The sequence below is a fragment of the Lepisosteus platostomus genome, chromosome 16 (genome assembly GCF_059453375.1).
Source record: "Lepisosteus platostomus isolate fLepPlt1 chromosome 16, fLepPlt1.hap1, whole genome shotgun sequence".
Taxonomy (NCBI): Eukaryota; Metazoa; Chordata; class Actinopteri; order Semionotiformes; family Lepisosteidae; genus Lepisosteus; species Lepisosteus platostomus.
Window position 1 is genome coordinate 7,739,060 of NC_142626.1, and position 5,860 is coordinate 7,744,919.

General features: G+C 38.6%; 1 long non-coding RNA gene across 1 annotated transcript; it reads right to left on the bottom strand.

The window, feature by feature from the left end:
- Window positions 1–1,766: 1,766 nt before the first annotated feature.
- On the bottom strand, window positions 1,767–4,227 carry LOC148646793 (uncharacterized). The gene is made up of 2 exons (XR_015927527.1): window positions 4,039–4,227; window positions 1,767–3,010 (listed from the first exon to the last, which is right to left on the bottom strand). It is a non-coding gene; the product is annotated as an uncharacterized LOC148646793 (long non-coding RNA).
- Between the last annotated feature and the right edge of the window lie 1,633 nt (window positions 4,228–5,860).

Consider the following 5,860-nt stretch of genomic DNA (forward strand, 5'->3'; position numbering starts at 1 on the left):
AGCACTTGGAATCTGTCCAAGCCATACTTTGTCAGGCATTTTGTTTTACTTCAACGGGCATAAAAACTTCCTTGCTTTTAACAGGGTGTTTCATAATTTCTAACTACGAAAATTATTTAAAATGCGACACTTATCATTCAAATAGAGCTCAAAATATCACAAGGATCCTCAAGAGCACAGCAAAGACTGTATTAAAAGATACTTGTATGTATCAACGCTTTCTTTTCCATATGACAGATTTTATGGAACCACTTAAGAAGGGTGTCAGCCAGTCAGATTCCAGGAATCGGTACTTTAAAGGAAAAATACACACCGGTATTCCATTTCTCCCTAACGATTTTAAGCATCAAAGTATTTAACTAGCATGTGAAATAGCGTGTGAAAAAGTGGTAGTTTTAAGCTTTTCTGCTAATATAATATGGAATCGCGTATCTAAAGAATTTAATAACGATATGATTATATTTGTGTACTGCGACAGGGCTGTGTAGGGCTGTTTTGCCTCCCTGTTCATGTGACTTCCCCTGTAGCCTACTGGTCTATGTGCTTGACTAACAACTCACAGGTTGTGTGTTCAAATCCAGCTGGTGCTGGACTTTTCTTTTAACAAACATTTCTTTGAAAAAATAGAATAGCGATATTATGGACAATCAATTGACTTTTATATTTCAAAATATCACAACATGATCGATTTTAAGTCATTTTTGATAACAATGAATAGTCACCTTCTTCCCTTCTGACAACGGTTCCTGCTTCTATTGTGTGTGTGTGTGCAATAGAGTAAATTTTTATAGAGAAATGGAGGCTGGACAGTATGCGTTACAATATAAACATTTATATTGATTTAAATCGTGTTCTGATTTAAATCGCAAACGCGTGTTTAATTATGTGTTTTTTAATCATAATCAGGCTAATGGATTTCTACATTTCTGTATGAACCAGCTTAGAGGTTCATACAGAAAGACAGCTTGTGTTTAAATTGAGTGTAAGGTAATTTATGCTTCTAAAGTCATGGTCAGCATTTATTATTGTACTGTGCTGTAAACTTGTTCTGTGCCTAGTCACATTATTTTATAGCGTTTTTATAGTGTTATCAAATCTGGTGGCACTGTGTGTTAGTTTCCTGACTTCCATGTCACATGGTCTGTGATTGAATCCCATGGAACTATGACTTTATTTTTTAACAAACATTTCTTTGAAAAAATGAAACGTTTCCCTTGGTCAGAGATTAAATAAAACCTCACTCGCACCAAACAAATTTATATTTCTAAATATCACAACATGATCGAATTTAAGTCTTTTTAATAACAATGAATAGTCACCTATGCGTTACAAAATGAACATTTAAAATGTTTAGGGAGAAATGGAATACTGGTGTGTATTTCTTACTTTAAAGTACCAAGATCAGCCATATACAGTACTGTATGTTTATGTTCCAAAAATAATATCATTTATGGCCTTCACACGCGTTTCAGTATGCTTCTATTCTTTTTATGCTCAGCTACTAAGATTTCCCTTCTGTGGTAAAATTCAATATCTACAACGGGCACAGTAAAGACGTTTACTGTAAGTCTTTCTACGACAGACCAACGGACCACGAGTGCCCCTGTCGGTCAACCAATTATGTACCGCGGTACCCCGTATCTTGCATCATGATGCGCGACGCCGCAGCCAATTACCTGCGGTACGTGTCTGTACCGCTCACTTTGAATGGCTGCATCTGTAAAGACCCTACTGTGGGGGAAAAGGAGTCTTAAATGCTACAGAGCTAATTTTAAAAGCAGTTTCTTTATTTAGGGTTCGCCATCTTTAACATATGCATATCAAAATCCATCATGTTACAATAAATGTTTTAACCATTTTAAAATCCACATTCTTTTTATTGTAAACGAACAAGTAAGGGTTAATTCCATGCTGAAAAGACAAAAAAAGAAACATAACATTTGTGGAGCCTTCTTCAGGTGTCTGTGGAAGGTGTTTCAGGCTCCACAACCAAAACGTTGTTTCTCTTCTTCTCTTTTCAGCATGGAATAAATCCTTACTTGTTCCTTTGTAGCCTACGAATGCTGACGCAGCCCCTACTTGAACAAGTTTTTATTGTAAATATGTAAATTACATAAATATTGTAACCATAAATGACATAATGACATAAATGACATAAATATTGTTTAACCCAGGGAGTGTTCATTATTTCTTTTTCAACCATAGCTGTCCCAGAAAACAAAGAACTCATGTGCCTCTAATCATATAAACTATTTGGGTATATTTGTCTATATATAATCTGCTTGGTCATTGTCTGCTATTCCCTTTTTTGTAACCCCCCATTTGTAATATTATTTTGGTGAGGAGTAAATCTAATGTTTAGCTCTAGTTAGAGATTTGTCCACTTTCTATCACTTTCATTGTTTAACTTGAAAAAAGGTTTTTGTTTATTGTAAATTTAAAACAGTAAAGTAATGCAACTCTTAGAAGAAAATAACATATTTTCATATTCTGTATCAGAACATTATGAACAATAACTGTACTTTTGTTACAGATTACTTTTAAAATTTAATATAAGAATACATTTCATAAATGATATACAAACCCAGCTCAGTTCAATGCAGAAGAAGCAGCTCTGCAGCTGCTCTCAGTCCTCTGTAGTTCCTGTTGATGAGCCCGAGCAGCTCCTGTAGAGCTGAGAGAGGTTTTTGTACAGACGTGTATCACTGTGTGAAAGGGAAGCTTACACCCTGCTGACATTAATAATCTCCTGCATCTTCAGCCTGGACTCCTGTGATGGTTAGTTTATACTGTGACCCAGACCCACTGCCACTGAAACGGTCAGGAATCCCAGACTGATGATTGGAGGTATAATATATCAGGAGCTGTGGAGTCTGGCCAGGTTTCTGCAGGTACCAGTTGAGATAGCTGCTAACAGACTGACTAGTTGTACAGCTGATCGAGACAGAGCTTCCTGGGAGAACAGACTGAGCTGGAGACTGAACAATCAGAACAATCTGTCCACTGGACTCTGAAAGTGAGATGGTAACAAAAAGAATTGTTAATACTTGCTTGTTATACAGTAAACATTTGTGTATGAACTTGTCTCAGTAAACACATGTGCTATATTTACACTAAGGAATTAAAACTTACCTTTTGTACTTATGATACATTGTCACAGGGAGGGCAGGAGGGGTGCCCAAGTGAGTCCTTTTAAAAGTAAATGATGGCTCAATTGCGCTTAGGTGCAAAGATGATGGTATATTATGACAATGCTCCCCACAGACTATTTATATATAGCAAAACAAAAAAAAAAACCCTTTCTCTAAGAAAGAGGTCAGGAGTTCTAGCACACTTAGGTTCTATCAGCTCCACACTGTAGCGATAACGAGCCTAAAACCCCGTTAGATCTATCCCCACTTCCTAAATAGGTACCATATGGCCCTGCCCCCTTGGACTGTACCACTGTTAGAAAATTATGGAGCTGCATTTCACCCCAGATAAACTAATTTCCCTAACATGGGAATTCTCTCTTTCTTTTAAAGAATAGTGTAAACAGAATGTATAAAAAAAACACCAACCCTGAATATATTTCACTTATTTTTAACCTCCTGTAAAAATGGTACTTCCTTTACTGGAAGATGGGCGCATGCACCACTCCACGTTGACATTATAAAGCCAAGCTGAAAACGGGTATCGAGTTTGGACCCAAGAGGCAACCATACCAGGAATTCGGATAGCAAGACGGAAGAGTCAAACAGACAGAGCGTGCTCTCACACAGATAAGTACAAATGAAGAGAAACGGAGTTTGTGTTTGTGTCTCTTCAGGTAACAGAAACGGATTTTGAAATAAGAGGAGATAATGTATTGCGTGTATGAAAATAAGAAACTGCTAGCCAAGCCTCGAGTGTGCACCCTCATGAGCTAGCTAGCCGACAGGAAAGTGTATGCAAAGTCGTGTGTAACTCAAGATGGATAACGAGTGTCTTATAATGTACAGTCTGCGGACATACATGTTAATAGTAAGACAATAGTAAGACAAAGACTTTAATCCTCACCTTGAGCAAAGAGCACCAGTGTCCCCAGCAGTAGAATCAGTGGCATCATTGTCCTGTGTGAGTCAGTGACTCTGAAAGGGCTGATCAGTGACTGATCCACACTGTGAGTCTTAAAGTGCTTGGAGCAGTAAGGCGGCACAGGTATGCAAATCTCCTTCCTGTTTACAAATCATGTCACAGACAGTTAGATGAAATCTGAGCTGTGAAAACAGTTGGAGCTTTGGGTTTGGGTTTTGTGTTGGTTTTCCTCTTTTCCTCTGCAGTCAAAGAGATATGGCTTGCTGTCACTTGGCTGTGTTATGGCCATGAGCTGATTTGGCCACCTGGTAATTGAGAAAACCTGAAGAATGTTTTGGGAAATTCTTCAGCAGAAGAGCAGGAGATGGTCTTGCTCAATGTCAGTATTTACTGAGCTCAGTGTTGGGACACTCCTGCAGGGCAGACAACCTGCTGACATTTCTGACTGTTTAAGCTTACTAGAATAAGATAAAACTGCCTAAAGTAAATAGATTACAACCTGTGGTTAAATTTCTCTCTCTACGTCTGGATGCCATAAAATGAATGGGAACCTATTTTCCTATTCTAAAATGCACCAACTAATCAAGAAAGGCTGTTTTTAACCAAGGGATTCCTCACTCAGGAAATCATAGTTCGCTCTTAGCAAGGTACAAATACTCAGCTCCAATCTGGTCTTTATGGATTACCTGGACAAGGACCTCTTACCTGACCACCAATTTATGTTCTGTACCCTCATATCCACTCTTTTCTCTCTTTCTGTTCTGGTCTCTTTTTTAACTGGCTTGTCTTTTCTTTTTCCTACACTTGGCAATCTTAATAATTTACCCAGAATGTAAGAAACATTGGGGACAGCAGCTATATTACCCTGCAACTCACAACTGGCAACCCACTGAAGCTCAACAGGTGTGAGCCTGATCAATAGCTTGATGGGAGACCTTCTGGAAGAGGTGTTAGTGGGGCCAGCAAGGGGTGCTCACCTTGTGGACTATGTGGGTCCTAATGTTCCAGTATAGTGATGGGGACATTATACTGTAAAAATGTTTTGTATTTTGGATGAGACGTAAAACCGAGGTCCTGACTCTCTGTGATCATTAAAAATACCAGGGCGTTCCTCGAAAAGAGTAGTGGTGTAACCCCGACATCCTGGCCAAATTTCCCATTGGTCCTTACCAATCATGGCCTCGTAATAATCTCCTTCTTTGAATTGGCTTCATTACTCTGTTTCCTCCCCACTGATAGCCGATTTGTGGTGAGCGTTCTGGCACATTATGGCTGCTGTCCAGGTGGATGCTGCGCATTGGTGGTGGTGGAGGGGAGTCCCCATTACTTGTTAAGTGCTTTGAGTGGAGTGTCCAAAAAAGCGCTATAAAGGTGTAAGCAATTATTATCATTAAGCTTCTGGTTTACTTTAGTTGATTCTTTTAATGGAACTGTGCCACACATGTTGGGACATGCACAACCATATTGACATGGGACAGATGTGTATGGTACAAACACTTGAATGGCATCTGTAAACACCTGGAATGTAAAATCTGAGATAAAGAATACACTGCTGTTGATTAGGAATGTTTGATAGCAGCAGTAAAACAAACAGCCCTTGAGCTATAAGTTAAAGAAACCATCAGTGGTACAGCACAAAAGACTTTAAAGACAAGGGAGGACCCACTCAAGATCTCCAGCACTGTCCTTCTGTCGTCTCTGTATTAAAATTTTTCCCGAAGAAATAAAGTTGCCCACGATATAAAAAAGGGATGAAATCAATTTATTTATTTTTGAATGTTTCAAAAAAGCATTTAGAAGATGC